Raw genomic sequence first — 20,263 nt, 5'->3', positions numbered from 1 at the left:
GCACCCATAGGAGGGCAGCTAACTGAGGCTTGGGAAATTAGCAAAGAAGAGTCACTGACCTGTGATACCAAATCAGAGGGGCAGTGAAGCACCCCAAGGGAAGGAGTCCCACATGGAGGAGTGATAATTAGCTCAATGTGTCTATAGTACTGAATGAAGGGAAAACAGAGTGGCTGGGGCAGGAAGTTGTTTTATGATAAAGCTACTGAGATGAAGGACTTTTTGGGCTGTGTTGTGGTCTTTGGGCCTTATGCTGAGAGCCATGAAGATCCACTGATAGGTTTTAAATAAGAGCAAGACTGAATTTCTTTAATGGTTTTAGAAACTCATTCTACACAAAGGGTAGAATAGAAACAGGACATCCCATATGGCAGAGACCAACACAACACGGTAAACCAATTTTCCTCCAATTAAAAAGAAAAAAAACTTCAAAAAAGAAATAGGAGATCCCATATTCAACAAAATATTATTTAAGCCTTCTATGAATCAAGCACTTTAAAATGGTAAGTGATAAAACAAGTCATGCTTAGAGTAATGCATAGAGTGCAATCCCATTAAATGAAAGCAAAACAAAAAAGAACATTTGATGTACATGTATGTACCTATTTGTTCATTTATATGTAGTTTATATAAACAGTTTTATTATTTACCAAACTACTCTAGCTCAGTTACCAACCCCTTCCCTCTCCTTCACGCTCCCATTTTCCTCTCCCTTCACGTCAATTATCCTGTCTGGTCTAACTCCAGAGAACACCTTGTATAGACTCACTTTTTCCATCTCCACTCTCTCCATCCCATTCCACGCCGCAGTCATCTCTTGTCGAGCCTCTGGCAATAGCTTCGTAAATCGGTCCCAAGTTTCCACTCTTCCCCACCATGATCTATTCTCCACATGCCAAACAGAATAAACAGTGTAATGTGAGTCAGATTACACAGTCAGATTGTGCAGTTAAAATCTCCCAGTGACTTTTCATTGATTTAAAAAGGAAACAAAACTCTGCTCCAGGTACTAAAAGTCCCTCTGTAATCTGACTCTGCATACTTAATCTCCTCTCATGATACTCTATTCAATCCCCCTGGTTACATTCAACCAAACTGAATTTCTACAATTTCTAGGAAAGACTGTGCTTCTCTCATACATTTCTTTCTGTAAAGTCAAAGTGTTAGTTGCTCAGTCATGTCCAACTCTGCAACCCTATGGGCCATAGCCTGCCAGGCCCCTCTGTCCATGGAATTCTCCAGGCAAGAATACTGGAGTGGGTTGCCATACCCTTCTCCAGGGGAACTTCCTGATCCAGGGATCGAACCTGGGTCTCCTGCAATGCAGGCAGATTTTTTTACCATCTGAGCCACCAGGGACATACTTAAAGTATAATAAACTACTTAGAATTGTTATATGCTACTAATTTTTAAAACTGATCAATGATTTTAGCACTGATATCTTTTGGAGACTCTTCATATATCCTACTCCTTTTTCTAACATCATAAATTAACCTCGTAACAGGAGGTCTCTGTGGGCAGGAGTTAGGTAGGGGCACAGGGAGGAAAGTGAGAACCGAGGCCACTAGATCCCCTGGGACCAAAGAGCATCCTGGATCAGATCCCTGTGGCCCAGAGTTTCCAATCTGAGATGCGCATGAAGCCAGAACCATGGAATACTGAAAACCAATCCGCCTAATGGATGCTCCACCTGAGTAAGGATGGAGAGAAAATAAATGCATTTTCCCTGCTCATCTGAAGTCCATTGAGCTGCCTTTGGTTTGGAAGCTGATCTGCAGTGTCGGTGTGGACCTCAACACACAAGCTGAGAAATGGAACAGAAAGCAGAGCTGGGTCTGCAGCGCTCTCAGATACCTGAAAGAAGTGAACACAAATCCCACTCAAGTACGATTTAGACGGACAGCCAGGTTATCACCAGAACACAAGGGAGATGTCCTCCAGGTGTGCAGGGAAATTCATGGCCCATCTAGAACTGTTTACACAGATACAATATAGTTTAAGAACGAGAGCAAAATGAAGACAGATGAAGAGAAACTGAAAGAGTTTACTTTTAAATGACCCACAATAAAATAACTTCTGCTTCAAAAAGAAGGAAAATGGTCCCGTAAAGGAGGTCTGAAATACATCAAGGAAGGGAAAGTAAGGAGCATAAGGCTACATCTAAGGATACTCTGACTGTATAAAATATGAAATGGGGTTTAATTTGTAGGTTCTAAAAGCTTGAAATTTTAAAAATAGGACAACTGCAAGTATACTCTGAGAGGGGTGGTGGGAAATAAAGTATTCACAGGCCTTTGGATTTGGAGGGCAGAGTATTTATTAACCTCAAGGGGCTATATATATATAAATAAATGTTCAAACTGTACAAGTAAACATAACATAACATAGCTTCCTAATTATACAAGGAAAGAAAATTAAAAACTTTAATCAGTTCACAAGGATTCAGAAGGGAGGAATGTAAGGAGAGAAGAAATATAGAAGAAGAAAGATATATAGAAGGTTCAATAATATTGATAACCAAGACTTACACAGTGTTTTTAATTTGCCAATGTTTTAAACATGGTTAAATATATCAATTAATTTAATAATCACAACAAACTTTTGAGGCACCTACTGTTACTATCCCATTTTACAGGCAGAAACTTTAAGCAGACAGAAATCAAATAACTGTCCAAGAGAGGAGACAAGATTCAAACCCAGGCTAAGTCAGCGCTTTTAAATACCATATATGAAACGAATCGCCAGTCCAGGTTCAATGCATGATACTGGATGCTTGGGGCTGGTGCACTGAGACGACTCAGAGGGATGGTACAGGGAGGGAAGAGGGTAGGGGGTTCAGGATGGGGAACACGTGTATCACCTGTGGAGGATACATGTTGAGGTATGGCAAAACCAATACAATATTGTAAAGTAATTAGCCTCCAATTAAAATAAATAAATTTATATTTAAAATAAATAAATAAACACCACTGAAACATTGACTTTAGAAATAAGTACCACTATATCAAACTTTTAAGTAAACATTCTGACTGACATTTTCATTAGTCTTGCAGAGACTCTTACCTAATTTAAAAAAAAATCCATCTATTTGGAAGAGACATCTAAAATAACAGGATTCACATGTTTTACAACTATCAATAGTTTGTTCCATTTTTTGCTGAATATTTACTTGTATGCATATATAACAATTTGTTTTTCCATGTTTACATTTGTGTCTATATTTTTGTGGACATATGTTTTAATTTCTTTGGGGTAAAATACCTAAGAGTAAGAAACTGGTAAACAGTTCTCCAAATTAGCTGTACAATTTTGCAAATCCATCCTCAATATATAAGAATTTTCACTGTTCCACGTCCTTGCCATATCCTGCCATTTTAAGATTTTTTATTTTATTCATTTTATTGTGTATACTGACATCTCTGCTGCTGCTGCTAAGTCGCTTCAGTCGTGTCCGACTCTGTGTGACCTCATGGACAGCAACCCACCAGAGGACAGGCTCCTCTGTCCACGGGATTCTCCAGGCAAGAATACTGGAGTGGGTTGCCATTTCCTTCTCCAATACTGACATCTCATTGTGATTTTAATATGCATTTCTCTGAAAACATAATGTCAAGCAGCTCTTCATTGGCTTGTGACTCGTATATCTGATACTGTGTTAGATACTTGCAGAACTGGAAAATCAATATTTTTGAGATGTAAATTCTTATCAAATTGATTGACAGATTCAATGCAATGGCAATCAAAACACCAGCAGGATTTTTGTGGAAATTGGCAAAAAATTGATTCTAATACTTAAATGGAAATAAAAAATGGAATACTTAAATTCATATTTTTAATAACATAAAAAGTAACTAGGATTTCCATCTTAATTTTATTTATGAAAATTTCATTTAGTGTATCTACAATGAAACAATATTCTTTGAAACTAATTAAAAATGTTTTCTGTAAACTCTATAGAGCTATGTTCTTAGATGAAACACTAACTTGCATAGAAGTTCAAGCAGCTGATAATTGAAAACTGCATAACTTGTATTTGCTGAAGTCAAATCACAACAAGAAATTACACTTTTGTGTAAATTAAAAATTCTTTTGATTAACAAGTTTGTATTCTTTTATGGCCACTTTTGACTTTAGATTCTGCTTAATAATATCTTCAACAATGCAATTTTATTATCAAAAATTTACAGATAGCTATATGAAGCCAAAGAAGAGCTTTCTGTTTTACAGAGGAGCCCAAATTAGGCTTACACAGGGTCCAAATTAACTTGTCACACTGCTGCTGGGACCTGTGTACAATTGAGAAGGACGGGGAAAGAGATTAGAGGCAATGAACGCTTTTCCTTTGCTCAATATCATTGATCAAATAATCTGTCTGTGACCATATAACAGGCCTGAGAAAATAGTGTAGTTTTATTAGTGGTAACTTTCCAAAATCAATAACTCTGCTAATGAATATAAAAGCCCGGGTGCCTTGTGGTCCAAATGCACGCAATTGGATTGCTTGTTGTAATCAACCACTAGTATTAGCGTTCTGATGTGATAAAATAAGTGTTTAGTAATTTAGTCCTCAACTGCTTCTGGCATTTCAACTCTTGGTTGGCATATAAAGTAGGAATTTCTCTGTAGTAAAAAGTAATTGATTGACTTTTTTTTATCACCTGCAATGAACAGGCTATTGGTCTTGCAAGTTTTTCCATGCCAATGTTACTGGACAGAAGTAGGCTCACACCAACATTGGAAAATTGAAATTCCATCCAGATCAATAGGTGTTTTATTCAATTGGGTGCTGGAATGGAAATAATCATCCCATTTTCTAAAAATCACATCTAATTTCAATTTTCATAGTATACATTTATTCTGTATAATCAAGCATAACTGCTGGTCTTGTTTTTCTGAGTGGACAAATGTATCCTGGAGACATGTACTAAGCAGGTAACTATTCTGGAAGAGGCAGGGGAAGAGCGTGCCAAGACTTAACAATGAAAGTCTGATAAATGTCTACCTAGGGACATCCCTGGCGGTCCAGTGGCTAAGACTCTGCATTCCCAAATCAGGAGGCACAGGTTTGATCCCTGATCAGGAAACTAAGATCCCACATGCTACATGGTGTGGTCAATAAATAAATCTAGAACTTAATTTGGTTTGAAATCCTAGGATCATTTACATTTGCTCACTGTCTACATAAATAACAAAAAAAAGTATGCATAATGATGTATTATTTATTTACTTAGCAACCAGGTTATCTTTATGAAATATTTCCAACTGAGAAAAATATAAAAGACTACAAATAAAATTAACTAACTATTGGCTAAAATATCCTCTGATGAGCTATCAGCATTGCAGTGGTTAGACTGTGTCAGCTACCTTTTGCTGTGTGACAAACCATCCTGACTTTACTGATTTAATACAACAGCCATGTATTCAGCTCATTCATTCTTCTGTGAGTAGACAATTTAGGCTAGGCTCTGCTAGGCAGTTCAGTTCTCAGACAGACTTATCTAAGCATCTTGGTCAGCCTGTGGGTCAGCTGAAACAGCCTGGCCTCTTAGATACCTGGTGGATGATCAGTCATTATTGGGGTTTCTTTTGTCCTCCAGAAGGCTAATCAGGGCTAATATCAAGAAATTTTAATGCACAAATATTTTTCAAGCCTCTGCATGCATCATATTTGCTAATGTCTCACTTGTCAAAGTAATGGTTATCCAAGCCTCAAGTCTGTATGAGGGGCACTACCGAAGTGCATGGAGATGGGGCTGGGAACAAACCCAGCCGTGGCTGCCATCAATCCACCATGTGCCTCAGTGGAAGCACTGGCCCAGATTCCCGGGCTCTCAGCACTCAGCTTGCTTATCAATAGTTGGATGTATCACCTTCTCAATTCTACAGAGCTGACCTCTATTTCTGAAGATTCAAATATCATCTCACCTAATCTTTGAAAGGGCTTCCCTGATAGCTCAGTTAGTAAAGAATCTGCCTGCAATGCAGGAGATCCCAGTTCAATTCCTAGGTCAGGAAGATCCGCTAGAGAAGGGATAGGCTATCCAGTCCAGTATTCTTGGACTTCCCTTGTGGCTCAGCTGGTAAAGAACCCTCCTGCAATGTGGGAGACCTGGTACCGTTTGCCAGTAGTCATGTATGGTTGTGAGAGTTGGACTATAAAGAAAGCTGAGCACTGAAGAATTGATGCTTTTGAACTGCAGTGTTGGAGAGGACTCTTGAGAGTCCCTTGGACTGCAAGGAGATCCAACCAGTCCATCCTAAAGGAGATCAGTCCTTCATGTTCACTGGAAGGACTGATGTTGAAGCTGAAACTCTGATACTTTGGCCACCTGATGCAAAGCACTGACTCATTGGAAAAGACCCTGATGCTGGGAAAGATTGAAGGTGGGAGGAGAAGGGGATGACAGAGGATGAGATGGTTGGATGGCATCACCAACTCGATGGACATGAGTCTGAGTAAACTCCAGGAGTTGGTGATGGACAGGGAGGCCTGGCGTGCTGCAGTCCATGGGGTTGCAAAGAGTTGGACACGACTGAGTGACTAGACTGACTGAATCTTTGAAAACAAAATAAAGTAGGAGCCTTGATAACACGCTATTTCAGTGACTATGCTATACAAGTTTCAAAATATCCCCAAAACATCAATTTTAGATTTTCAGTGTATTTCTTTAAAACTATTTATTCTAATTCCAGATTTATGTTCTTGTCCAAGACTTCCCAAAGTGTCACTGAATACGTTTGCCACACTCAAAAACATTCTTAGTGGCCGTTCTAGTTGAAATGGCAATCCCAAATTCCATCATTCCCATTCCCAGTACCTTTTACTATATTCTTCCATTAACACTCAATTCCCTGTAAAACTCTCATTTTATACTGTGTCTATCATGTGGTTTCCCCACCTTAAAAAGTAAGTTACTTGCGTATCCCAAAGTCTGAAATGAGCCATCCCATGATAGGGGCTCAATAATAATGAATGTTTTCAAAATGAATTATGTTGTTGAACCCTCCCAGAACACCACATATAAAGCTGGTGGACTCAACTTCCACGCTGAAGTTTAACTTGGGTTGAATAGTCAGGCTTGACAGCTGCCATCCACTCTGGGAGTCTTGCTCACTATCCTCTTCCAAAGAAATATATAAATAGATACCTGTAAAGGCTCTAAGGAAGAAAAATTCAGGGTACTTGTGTATGTGTGTATGAACATAAATATGTGTGTATATATACACATACAGATGTGTATATATATTTACACATTTGTTTATGTATATATATATTACGTATTGTTTATATATGCAGAAAACACATTTGTAGACAAAATGCCTCATTATAATTCACTTGATCCTCTCAATTATACCCCATCCATGGAACAGCATAAAAATGTAATTAAGTGTCTACTTTGGTTGAAACTGAGATTAGATCCAGTCATTGAAAGTCTTTGTGTTAATATTTTGAGATAAGAGCTTAGAATTGAGCCACGGAGCAGAATGATTAACTGCACTAGATCCAAATGGCCTTGGGTGTAATCTCTGTTTGTCTACTTAGTAGTGTAATTTGGGGTAAGCCATCTCATTTCAAAAATGCATTTCCCAAGCTCTTCATATCGTTCTGAAGATTAAATGCACCCTTAAAATAACACCTATAAAGTGGTGTCTACATACACCTATGACAAAGGCTTAGAGGGCAAAGTAGCCCGTGGTTGCCCAGCCACACAGACCCTCCCTCTTCACTATGGGGTCTACCTCATGTGGTACCAGAACCCTAAAGACCAGATCCTCAGAAGTCTCAAATCTGCTGAGTCTCCCCTGTGCTTTGCATTCTCTCAACTCAGCAGACCCTCCTCCTGCTCTGGACATGAGGACATGTGCTTGACTGACCACCCCGCCTACCTCCATCTCATTTTCCTGGCTCCATCTCCTCCTCTCTGTCCTCCACACTTGGAAGGGAGCTGGCCTTCCTCCAGTCTCCTCGATCATATCCTCCTTTTACACAGAACAAGAAACCTAGGACTTAATAACCATCATGGTGGAAAAAGCTTTTCCACATCGAGTAGTAAATTCTATCATTTCCATGACTGCAGTCTTCCGGAATTATGTCTCTAATGGAAAACTAAGGAAGTAGGAAATTCTTTCTCATAGGGTCTGGCTTTCAGACCTATTGTTTGGCTGCAAAATTTCATTTTGAATGTGAGGAGTCAAGTTTTATCTAACTTTTTAACTTAGCATGCCTTCTGTAATAAATCATAATCACTCCTTAGGCCGTCAGATCCCTTGGGTATTTAAGGAGGAAGTAATATATTTGAGATCCATAAAGGAAAACTAATGTTCAAACTATCCCACACTTTTCACAATTATTTTAATATTGGATAGACTTTTTCATTAAAAAAAAAAAAAACCACTTTCAAAAAATCTAAAACTTCTGACTACACAGTTTAAAATGATAATAAAATTCGATGCTGTATTTGAGGGTAAATAAATAACTGTATTAGAAAGAACTCTGTTCGACATTATTGAATAATTAGTAGCTCAAGATGGAAGATAATCCATGAGAGTTTAACTAACAGTCCCTGTTATTAGGTGATCTTATGTCTAAAACAATTTGTATAAAACAATTTCAAGGCACATGTAGCAGCCTAAAGGGTGAATCTCCCCAAAAGATGCCATGTGCAAATCCCTAGAAAATGTGAACATCACCTTATTTGGAGAAAGGGTCTTTGCGGATGTAACGAAGTTAAGGATCTCGAGATGAGACCTTTCTGGGTAACCCCAGGTGGGCCCTAAATCCAATGACATGTGTCCTTGTAAGAGACAGAAAGGGAGACACACAAAGAAGGAGCCGCTGTGGAGACGGAGGCCGAGATCAGATGGCGCAGTCAGAAGCCAAGGAACGTCAGTAACCACCTGAATCTGGAAGAGGCGAGGGAGAAAACGCCCTGGAGGCTCGGCAGGGCACACAGCCTGGCCTACATGCTGCCTTCACATTTCCGGCCTTCAGAACTGCGAGACGATCCGTTTCTGTTGTTCCAAGCCTCCTAGTCTGCAGTGATTTGAAACAGCAGCCAGACGAAGCAGCGCAGCATGCAAACGAGATTAACTGATAATAAGACAACGCTGAAACTTCATTTAGGCTGGAAAGAGTTTGATGGAAAGACTCAGCCTTGTGCTCAAGTCCTGCCATTCACTAGCTGTGTGCCCTTGACCACATTTCTTAAACTTTCGAGGTTAAATCTTTTATATGTAAAAAAAGGAATCATGCCAATATCTATGTTATTTGTCATAAATATCACAAATATAAAGATAGTAAATATATCACTCAGCACAGGACTTATACATATACCGTAATAAGTGAAACGTGTTGTTATTAGATGTCAATAAATTCTTGACATCTTTGTCTCAACTGCTAACATAAGGATAATAAGCAACTTGTATGATTTGGATGAGAATGAAATTATATAAAGGCTTCCCAGGTGGCTTAGTGGTAAAACATTCATCTGCCAAGGCAGGAGATGAAGGTTTCATTTCTGGGTTCAGTTTCTGGGTTGGAAGAGGAAACATCAACCCACTCCTGAATTCTTGCCTGGGAAATCCATGGGGTTGCAAAGCATCGGACATGACTGAGTAACTGAGCACACACAATTAGTTCTACTTTCTCATTTTACATGAAGTTATATCCATTGTGGACACTCAATTTCCTTCTTCACCTTCAGAACAGTGTTTTTCCTTTGTCCTACTGGGTTGTTAATGAAATATAGTTTCTGCTGTAGTAAAATTATTTTTTACACTTTATTCACTGGTATTATAATTACAAAATTACAAAATACCTTCCTCCTCTTCGTATAATTTTATGTTAATGCAAACAGTCCTTACACATAATAAACTGAATAAGAAAACATGATCTATTTGGTCCCCATCAACATCTATTTGTCTGTAAAGTCATCATCAATACAGTCTAGTTTTAACAGATCTTTTTAGGCCACCTCCACAATTCTTTAGCTGACTACATGTTTAGCTGACTTTATATCTAGTCAGCAGCAAAACAGAAGTTATCCTTGATATCTAAGATCTGTATACTACCATTCTCTGAAGCCAGTCTCCTAATGTTGTTAGATCACATGTGTAACTTTTGCGGGGCTTGCTCTTATTCTTTGATTCTGAATTTTGCCTTGGCTTAGCTATATGCAATGGAGAAGGCAATGGCACCCCACTCCAGTACTCTTGCCTGGAAAATCCCATGGAGAGAGGAGCCTGGTAGGCTGCAGTCCATGGGGTTACTGAGTGATTTCACTTTCACTTTTCACTTTCATGGAGAAGGAAATGGCAACCCACTCCAGTATTCTTGCCTGGAGAATCCCAGGGACAGCGGAGCCTGGTGGGCTGCCGTCTATGGGGTCACACAGAGTCGGACACGACCGAAGTGATTTAGCAGTAGCAGCAGCAGCTATATGCAATATATATTTTTCAAAAGTTATACCAGGTTTCAAGGACTGTGCTAGGCAGAACAGAAGAGTAGAGAAAACAGACATGAAACCTGCCCTCAAAGCTTCATCTACTGGAGAATCTGGACAATTACAGATAATGTTTTAAATGTTATGATAACAGAATACAAAATGCTATGGGATACTATGGACATACAAATAAGGGTTCCTTAGCTTGAAGGCAATGGCACCCCACTCCGATACTCTTGCCTGGAAAATCCCATGGGCGGAGGAGCCTGGTAGGCTGCAATCCATGGGGTCGCTAAGAGTTGGACATGACTGAGCGACTTCACTTTCACTTTTCACTTTCATGCATTGGAGAAGGAAATGGCAACCCACTCCAGTGTTCTTGCCTGGAGAATCCCAGGGACAGGGGAGCCTGGTGGGCTGCCATCTATGGGGTCGCACAGAGTCAGAGACGACTGAAGCGACTTAGCAGTAGCTTAGCAGCTTGAACTTAAGGACTTATGGAAGATTTTCCCTAAGCCTATTACCCAAAGTGGACATCTGAAGATGGACAGAAGTTACCCAAGCAAAGCATGGGTTGTTGGTAGAAAGGAAGAATATTCTAGACAAAAATCCTTGATACCAGAGATAATACGGTGGTGGTGTAGGAACAGAGAGTAGTCAGGGTGACTGAAACCCACGTACATATGTGTGTGAGTTTAGAACAGAGTAAGAGTAGATAAGAAGGCTCAAAGAAGTCAAGACTGATGAATCTACCGAAAAATACATGATATATAAAGTTTCATTTGAATTTTATAAATTTTTACTTATTTTTACCTATGTATGTATGTGTACAAAGACACACAAACTCAGTTATGCAGAATGGTTTGGGAAGGATATAATCCTTTAAAAGGAAGAAAACAAAAAAAAGAAAAATGAAAAATTTATTAAGGCCCATCACAGAGAAACTCTGCATTGAGAGGGTGGTTGAAAGCAGGACTTTAATTTTCCTCTCCTGCCTCTAATAAGGTCCACCAGGAATGGGCAGGAACACTCATGTTCCACACCATGCCGCCACTGTTCCCTGTCTCCCCCTACTCCATATTCCCCTTAATTGTTTTTATTTTCACTCCTTTGGCTGCCACAAAGGACCCCAGACACCTCCTGGTAGGGCACTAGGAACCCCAGGTAGGTTTGGTGAAAATGAGAGCTCAGGTGTGCCCGATCCTGAGTAGAGTCCAGGGGAACAGCAGCCCCTCTGGGACCCTGTGTTTCTTAGAAATAACAGAGTAAAACTGTCTGCGTGGCGTATCTAAACTCTCAGGCCAAAGGTTCCTGGAGCCCTGTACCTGGGAGACTGAGGGCCTAGAAAGCCAATGAAGGAACCAAATACTTCTGTTTCCCAAAAAGATGCAGCAACTGCTGCAGGGAAAATACGGCTATAAAGGGATTGTGGTGAGAGAAGAGAGGGCTCAGCGGGGAACTGGCAGCTGGGAAGGCCAAACGAGAACATGTCCATCTCCGCGGACACTGATGTGCTGAGGCAGGACTGTGACCCAGAACAAAGGGGAGCCTCCACCCCGCCATTCGCGGTGTAAGAAATGCTTCTGAGAAATCAGTCAGATTTGACTCTGGAGAGAGAGAGTACCAAAATTGCCAGAGGAACTTAATAATGGACACCAAATTTCCACTATCTGATGAAATGGTATACTCAAAATAAAAACGACACTCAGCTGTAGAAGATACACTGACATTTTCTTCACTCCTGAAATTTCTCCTGAGAATTGCATCTACTTACTATACGGATAAAACCTTGGCTGGCCCATTTACTTAATTTTAACAAAGACTCTACCCAGAGGAGAGAGAAAGAAGGGGATACAGACTGCAGGAGAGACGCTAAAAACACTGTCCTGCCACAAAAGGGCATCTGATTACCAGGGGTGACAGTGGGGGACATTTGGTTACTTTTGTGACAATTATATGTTTTTTTGCATCATGTTCAAAAGCATGCATGTCAACTACTCTGATGTGATGTGTTACCAAAAAAATAAAAAATAAACCTGTTCCCTTCACACATACTTTTTCTTAAGTCAAAGATTGAAAGAATAAGAATGCCTATGATTAACCTCACTGTTTCAAGAATGATAAGCATTTTCTTGAAAAAATTAAAATCCTCCATTTTTTATTTCTGCTAATTATTGGAATTACTGGATCTGCTTTGTAAATTACAACTAGAAACTGAGTCATCAGTAGCTATATGACTACTTTTTCTTGAGTTTCGTTGTTTCAAAGAACTGTTTTTTAATATGCTATCAGAATTTGAGAGAAAATATTGATTTACTGTCTTGAAATACTCAAGCTAAAACTCCATTATTAAAACTATTTTGATCAAGTATTTGCAAGTTTTATGTTGTTTTAATTCTCAAATGGTATTTGCTTCAACAAAGATTGATATTAAAGTAATGCTAGAGTTAGTCACTCAGTCATGTCTGACTCTCTGTGACCCTATGGGCTGTAGCCCACCAGGTTCCTCTGTCCATGGGATTCTCCAGGCAAGAATACTAGAGTGGGTTGCCATTTCCTTTTCCAGAGGATCTTCCCAACCCAGGGATAGAGCCCAGGTCTTCCACATTGCAGGCAGACTCTTTACCGACTAAACCACCCAGGGATTTAACAAAAGCATTATATGACTTTAAAGTTGGTGGGAACTTTTTTTTTTCTTTCTTTAAGACAATTAAATTGAATAGCAAGGTTAGTTGAAAGAAAACATGAGCAAAATTGAGCAAACTATAAAAATGACAAGTGTCCTGAAATTAATATTATGGAGACTCACAAAGTAAGAAACAAGCAAATGCACAGTGGTTATTATACATGTTCACATTATGATATAAAATCGAGCTCCGTTTCCTAGTTCAAACTCTGTTCAATTTCCCGTTCCTTATTTATTCACGCTTCTGAATAGAAACAATAAAGTAAATCACAAGTATAAACTAAGTTGATTTTGCAAGTGATGCTCGGCAAGCAATTACTTTAGTGATGGTTGTGGCTGATCAATTTAATTAGAAGTCAGAGTCAACAGACCAATGGGGGTAAGGTGAACTAAAACTACGTGATTCTGACTGGGAATCCGAGGCAGTTTCACAGAGTGTGGGTGTTCATTGCTTTAACTTTCCGTGACTTAACACTATCATCAGAGGGCCTGTCCTCACCTCTGCTTCAAATTTACAGTTCTGCAGGACCTCCAGAATATAAATGGCATTGAAACTTTTACAGATTTGGCTCTGAAATAGAAGGTATATAAGCCAAGCCTATTTGGAACTTTCCACTGCAGAACCCCACAAAGCTAGGTGCCACCCAGATACTTGCCAGTACAGTTACACTGAGACTGTACAGAGAAGTTAGAGCCTAGAAACATAATGGATGAAGTCTAAGTACAACTGATCTGATTTAAGCACACAGTTCCAGATCGTACCAGGGTCAGTAAGTCAGACTGATGAATGGGTGTGAGCAGCTCAGAAGCAGTGGCAGTTCAAAGACAATAAATCTTACACTACAGCCAAGACCTAGCCAGCTCCTTTGAAGAAGACAGGGAGGCAGATATGTAGCACGATGACCGCAACTGTGAAAAGTATAACTATTTGGACTTGCCTGGACAGGCAAGATAGACAGGCCTGTGCATACTAGGTAAAAGTATAAAAAGACCCAAGCTTCCTAAAAGAAATCAGCAAAAACAAAGAACCACAACCTGAAACATAATGACTATTCATTTCAATAAAGACAGTTGGGTTATCTTAAACAAGTATATTTCAAATTTCAAATATTTTTTACAGCATGAATATATCAAACACAACATGAGGATTCAACCAAAAAAAACTATCTATTAATTTGATCCCTAAGAGCAAAATTTCCTTTGAGAAACTAAAAATCAAAAGAACATTAAAAAATAATTGTTTGACCATAAAATTTCTGCACCCTGCTTTATGTTCCTGGATATGTTTCAGTGTCTCCTGATTTATAGTCTATACAAACTTGTATAGAATATGGCAAAACCAATACAATATTGGAAAGTAATTAGCCTCCAATTAAAATAAATAAATTTAAATTAAAAAAAAGAATGTGTATCCTTCTGTTGTGTGAAAATTATATGAATTTTAATTACGTTTAATTGGTTCATAGTGCTTTCAGGCCTGAGATGTCCTTCTACTTTCCTGTCTATTCATTCTATTAAATTTGAGAGTTTGATACTGATACTCCAACTAAAAATCTTAATTTATCTACTTAAAAAATAACTGTAATATATAGTGGGACTGTATATAACTTTGTTCTATATTTTCCAAGTCTCCTGTAAGTGTCTTATCATACTTTCATAATTTAAAAACTGAAAAAGAAAAAAAGAGTATTAAAAAATACAAAGGTATTTTTATTTTAAACAGCCAAAAACAGATTATGTGCTTAAAAAGAGTTGTACCTCTCTAAATCCTGAGGAAGTAAATGTTTTCCAGAATTATAATCTTTTCTGAAAAATGACTTGTATATAATGTTCAATTAAACATACACACACAAACCCTCACACAAACACACACACACACGCAATTAATTGCTTTGATGTTGATGATCATGATGATCCATTTGGGAAAAGACCGTCTTCAGTTCTATCACTTTCTGAAGAGGGTTTTAGAGATCTCACTTAACAACCTAAGCACTGAAATCAGAAAATGCAAACTTTTAGTGGAAAATGATCTACTTCTTGGTTCAGAACCCAATATTCAATACTAAGCTGAAACAGTTCGAGATTGTCACAGATTGGTGCCTGAAATACTAGAAAGCAGGGAAACAGGAAGTCCTGATTTCTGCCAAGTGTCTAGCCCCTCTCCCCCTACTAGACATACGATGCATCACGTGGTTTTTTGGAGCTGTAGATGAGAGATTTATGGGGCCTCCCTCAGAAGTGGAGAGTTAACAGGAAAAAAGAACTGAGCTAATTCTTTTAAAAAATATTTTTTTAAAGTCTTTTTTTTTTTTCCTTTTTTAAGAGCCAGAACTCTAAGAAGGACTTGAGTGCTAACTGCATCCCACTTTTTGCAACCCCATGGACTGTAGCCCGCCAGGCTCCTCCGTCCATGGAATTCCCCAGGCAAGAACACTGGAGTGGGTTGCCATGCCCTCCTTCAGGGGATCTTCCCAACCCAGAGATTGAACCAGCATCTCCTGATTGGCAGGTGGATTCTTTGCCACCTGGAAGACTCTACTTAGATAGCCCTGAAGTCTTTTCTCAGTGTCCAAGGAAGTTTTATTGGAGTAAACGTATGAAATCAGTACTGAATTACAGAGTCTATAATCCTAAAATATACTGGCAACCTTTAACCTCCACACAGATGATAAAATGGTCACTATCTCTGCAGTGCTTCTTAGCTACCAGGAACTTTAAGTACATTTAATCCTTTCAACAACCCTTAGAGATAGAAGCCTTGTCCTATAGATAAAGAAGTAAAAAGAGTTTCCTATTTTCCCAAAATTATACAGCTGGTGAGAGGTGGGGCCCACATTTAAGACTAGAGCATTCTGATATATATACACACACACACACACACATAAACATACATTAGTTGCTCAGTTGTGTCCAACTCTTTGCAACCCTATGGACTGTAGCCCGCTAGGCTCCTCTGTCCATGGGATTCTCCAGGCAAGAATACTGGAGTGGGTAGCCATTCCCTTCTCCGGGGGATCTTCCTGACCCAGGGATTGAACCTGGGTCTCCTGCACTGCAGGCAGATTCTTTACCATCTGAGCCACCAGGGAAGCTCCACACACACAGACACAGACACACACACACACACACACACACACACACACACACACACACACACACACAATATGTATACCAATACACATACATACTCTTTCTACAACAACATATCATCCCCCAAGACGTTCTCTAGAAAGAGATGCTTACAGTGGGGACATATGTTGTTGGAAGCAACATTTCCAAGTAAATATCCCTAAAGCACTTGGAACTAATATTTTAAAATCAAGCCAGAGAAAATTATTTTTGTACTTTGGGACCCATCATTCCCTTTCACCTTCAAAAATAATTATGAAACACAGGGACATTCTAACAAGAAAAAAGCTCTACTGCTGGCAGATGGCACAGTGGTAAAGAACTCGCCTGCCACTACAGGAGATGCAAGGAGAGCTGGCCAGGTTCAATTCCTGGGTTAGGAAGCTCCCTTGGAGTAGGAAATGGCAATCCCCTCCAGTATACTTGCCTGGAAAATTCCATGGACAGAGGAGCCTAGCAAGCTACAGTCCATGGAGTCGCAAAAGCCAGACATGACTGAGCGCCCACGCTCACGCTGGCGTCAGATCCAAGGGCAACGGGGAGTGTGCTAATAGGGCAGAAGGAGGTGCCATCAGACTCAGAAAGATCTCAAAGTGCCGTCCAGGATAAATCGGCCACTGTAAAAATCGGATTAAAGGCTATGCAGTGAGCTCGGAGGTGGATTTCAGGACCAAAACACTCTGCATTTGAATTACCCACCCCAGACAAAATGGGGAAGCATGACGGGAGGTTAACAACCTTAACTTGGAATGTTCCCCAAAAGAGAAGCTGAACAGGTAGAAAAAAGCTGACAGTCGGGAGGATAGTGCTCATAGGTCACACTTGAGGAAACTATGGTTTTAGAACTGGATTTCATTAACTGAAAGCAATAAAATGAGGCAGGGAAACGAACACTTTAGGAGGAAAGGAAGAACCAATAATGGGTAAATCCGGAAATCCTAGTGCGGACAATTACTGAGTTTATTAGATTAGGAGAAAAGTACACTAGGTAACAGAACTCTACACGTATTTGTAACTTTTTTTTCTCCTTTGAAGGCATGTGTCCTACATTACACCAACTGCAAAACCTCAAATCTAGCAATGGAATTGTATTAGTTCTGTATTGATTCGGGGGAAAAAAGCAAGAGTTAAATCCTCCAAACTTATAGTTTAATGTTAACATTTGATTTCACTATTAAACTTGATTGATATTATTACTCTGAAACTTGACAACTTTCAATATTCCATCTTGGTGTACATGCAAAATATACAAGCTGCAAGTAATAAAAATATTAAAGAGCTTTTAGAAAGAGAATAGAAGAAAAAGGGAACATTTTACACAAAATTTCAACTATCCCTGCCCAAAATTCTGGCCCCCAAGCACAGAAAGAATGGGAGAAGTGATAATAGCAGACAGGAAATTGAACATTTTTTGGTGAATAACAGACTAGCTGGTAATTGATTCAGGGGAATAAAGAACACTGCACTTTTGAGTGCCAGAAGAAATAGGATTCACCCAAAGAATCTCAGAAAGTGTCACAACCTGAAGTCACGTGGTAGTTCAGAGGACAGGAGAATAAAAATTGATGGGCTATTGTAATGCAGCAGCTTTCCTGGTGGCTCAGGGTAACGGTGAATTACCTGCTGGTGCAGGAGACTGGGTTTGATCCCTGGGTTGGGAAGATCCCTTGGAGAAGAAGTGGCGACTCACTCCAGTATTCTTGCCTAGAGACTCCCATGGACAGAGGAGGGCTGCAGTCCATGATGTTATAAGCGGCCATACAACTAAGCAACTAAACCACACACTGAAATGGAAAGGAGTCATACAGTCAGGTCTCCAGGTCCAAGAGCTCCAGGTCCAGCTGCAAGAGCACTGGAGCTCCATCTCTGAAGGAATTAAATAGAAGAAGCCCTATCAGAACCCTAAGGGACCTAGTGGACAGGGTAAAGCATGAGGTAAAACTGAGAAATTAAGTGATAACATTTCAAATGACGGAATTTATGCACTTTCTGGTTTCACTCTCAGGAGGCTTCAGTCAGATACAATCCTCAAAGAAGAGGTATTCCTCCAGACACCAGAGCTCAATGATACCCAGTAGAAACAGATCAGTTACTATGGAATCCACTTGCCCACAAGTCCACTCATACACTGGAAGTGGAAGTTTTAGTCAACCAGATGTGTTCAGCTCCTTGCGACCCGCCATGGACTGTAGCCCACCAGGCTCCTCCGTCCATGGCATTTCCTAGGCAAGAATACTGGAGTAGGTAACCATTCCCTTCAGGGGATCTTCCCCATCCAGGGATTGGTCCCAGCTCTCCCACATTGCGGGAAGATTCTTTACCATCTGAGTCAGAACTTCCAATCAATTGAGCAATAACTGCATTGAAGGCAGAAAAGTGGTTACCTATTGCCAGCACTGAGGAGCTGGGAGAGTGGGGGAAGTGCTGTGACCCTGGGGACTGCTAAAGGGCTGGCAGTCCTTCATTCCTTCACCCATTGGGCTGTTAGATAGCAGCGGCTTTCTTACCACTTGTTAAACCATACGTTTACATTTTGCTCACCTTTCCATATGTAATCGGAGAAGGCAATGGCACCCCACTCCAGTACTCCTGCCTGGAAAATCCCTTGGACAGAGGAGCCTGGTAGGCTGCAGTCCATGGGGTCGTGAAGACTCAGACACGACTGAGCAGCTTCACTTTCACTTTTCACTTTCATGCATTGGAGAAGGAAATGGCAACCCACTCCAGTGTTCTTGCCTGGAGAATCCCAGGGACGGGGGAGCCTGGTGGGCTGCCATCTATGGGGTCGCACAGAGTCGGACACGACTGAAGTGACTTAGCAGCCATATGTAATATGTCACACACACACACACACAATGATAACAGGTAAAAAGAGTAATCAGAGAAGCAGAAAGGGCTCTTGGAAAATATAATCCTGATGTCATTCTTGGCCACTTCTGGAAAAATGGAAAAGATTGGGAGAAGCAGCTGAGAAATCTCCTAGAAAATGACAGGAAGGAGGACAGAGACAAGGCGGGCGCATGTGCAGTTTGAATATCATATAAAGAGGACAAAGCTTGGATGGCATCACCGACTCAACAGACGTGAGTTTGCGCAAGCTCTGGGAGACGGTGAAGGACAGGGAAGCCTGGAGTGGGGCAGTCCATGGGGTCGCAAAGACTCAGGCACGACTGAACAACAATAAAGATGATATTTTCCGGAAATAACCCTTAGAACTAGAAACAGAAAGGAAATGTCCATTTTAATTAAAAACAGCAGTGAGGTGAAAAGCCAAGACGGGAAGCAGAAAGGAGGCTGCAAACACAGCGCGCACTGAGCAGGACCGCTTGCGGCAGAGGCAGGGTGACACCAGGGCCACGGGCCCCAGAAAGCCCCGCAAGAAAGGGCTGTCCAACGTGAGGGCCCACCCTGAATCAGCGCAGGGCGGGAACCCCCTGCCCACAACAGTGAATGGCAGGGCAGGGACCAGCTACCCATCTGCCCTGCTCCAGGGCGAGATCTAGAAACAGAAGGATTAAACATGGAGTCACATGCACACAACATATTCGGAAGCAGCAACGGGATGGAGGAACGCCTGGCCTCGTGACCAAATGCATCACAGAGGGGCCCCAGGGCTGCCTGACGTCAGCACTCCCTCTGTGGTCTCCCGCATCCAAATCTCGCTCCAACCTACTCACACTTACATAATGTGGCACGTCACCAAATCTCAATTCTAACAGCTAATTAATTTTTTTTAATGAAATTTAAATTAAAAAGCATCATGGCTCTAATCTCTCTGTGAAATGTCTTCCTCCACCTATGGTGAAGAACTGGCCCAGGAAAAAGAAAGCATATTTCAAACTGCTGCTGCTGCTGCTAAGTCACTTCAGTTGTGTCTGACTCTGTGCAACCCCACAGACAGCAGCCCACCAGGCCTCCCGCCCCGTCCCTGGGATTCTCCAGGCAACAACAATGGAGTGGGTTGCCATTTCCTTCTCCAATGCATGAAAGTGAAAAGTGAAAGTGA

This window comes from Ovis aries, chromosome 26 (genome assembly GCF_016772045.2).
Source record: "Ovis aries strain OAR_USU_Benz2616 breed Rambouillet chromosome 26, ARS-UI_Ramb_v3.0, whole genome shotgun sequence".
Lineage (NCBI taxonomy): Eukaryota > Metazoa > Chordata > Mammalia > Artiodactyla > Bovidae > Ovis > Ovis aries.
Note: the sequence above shows the minus strand (reverse complement) of the source record.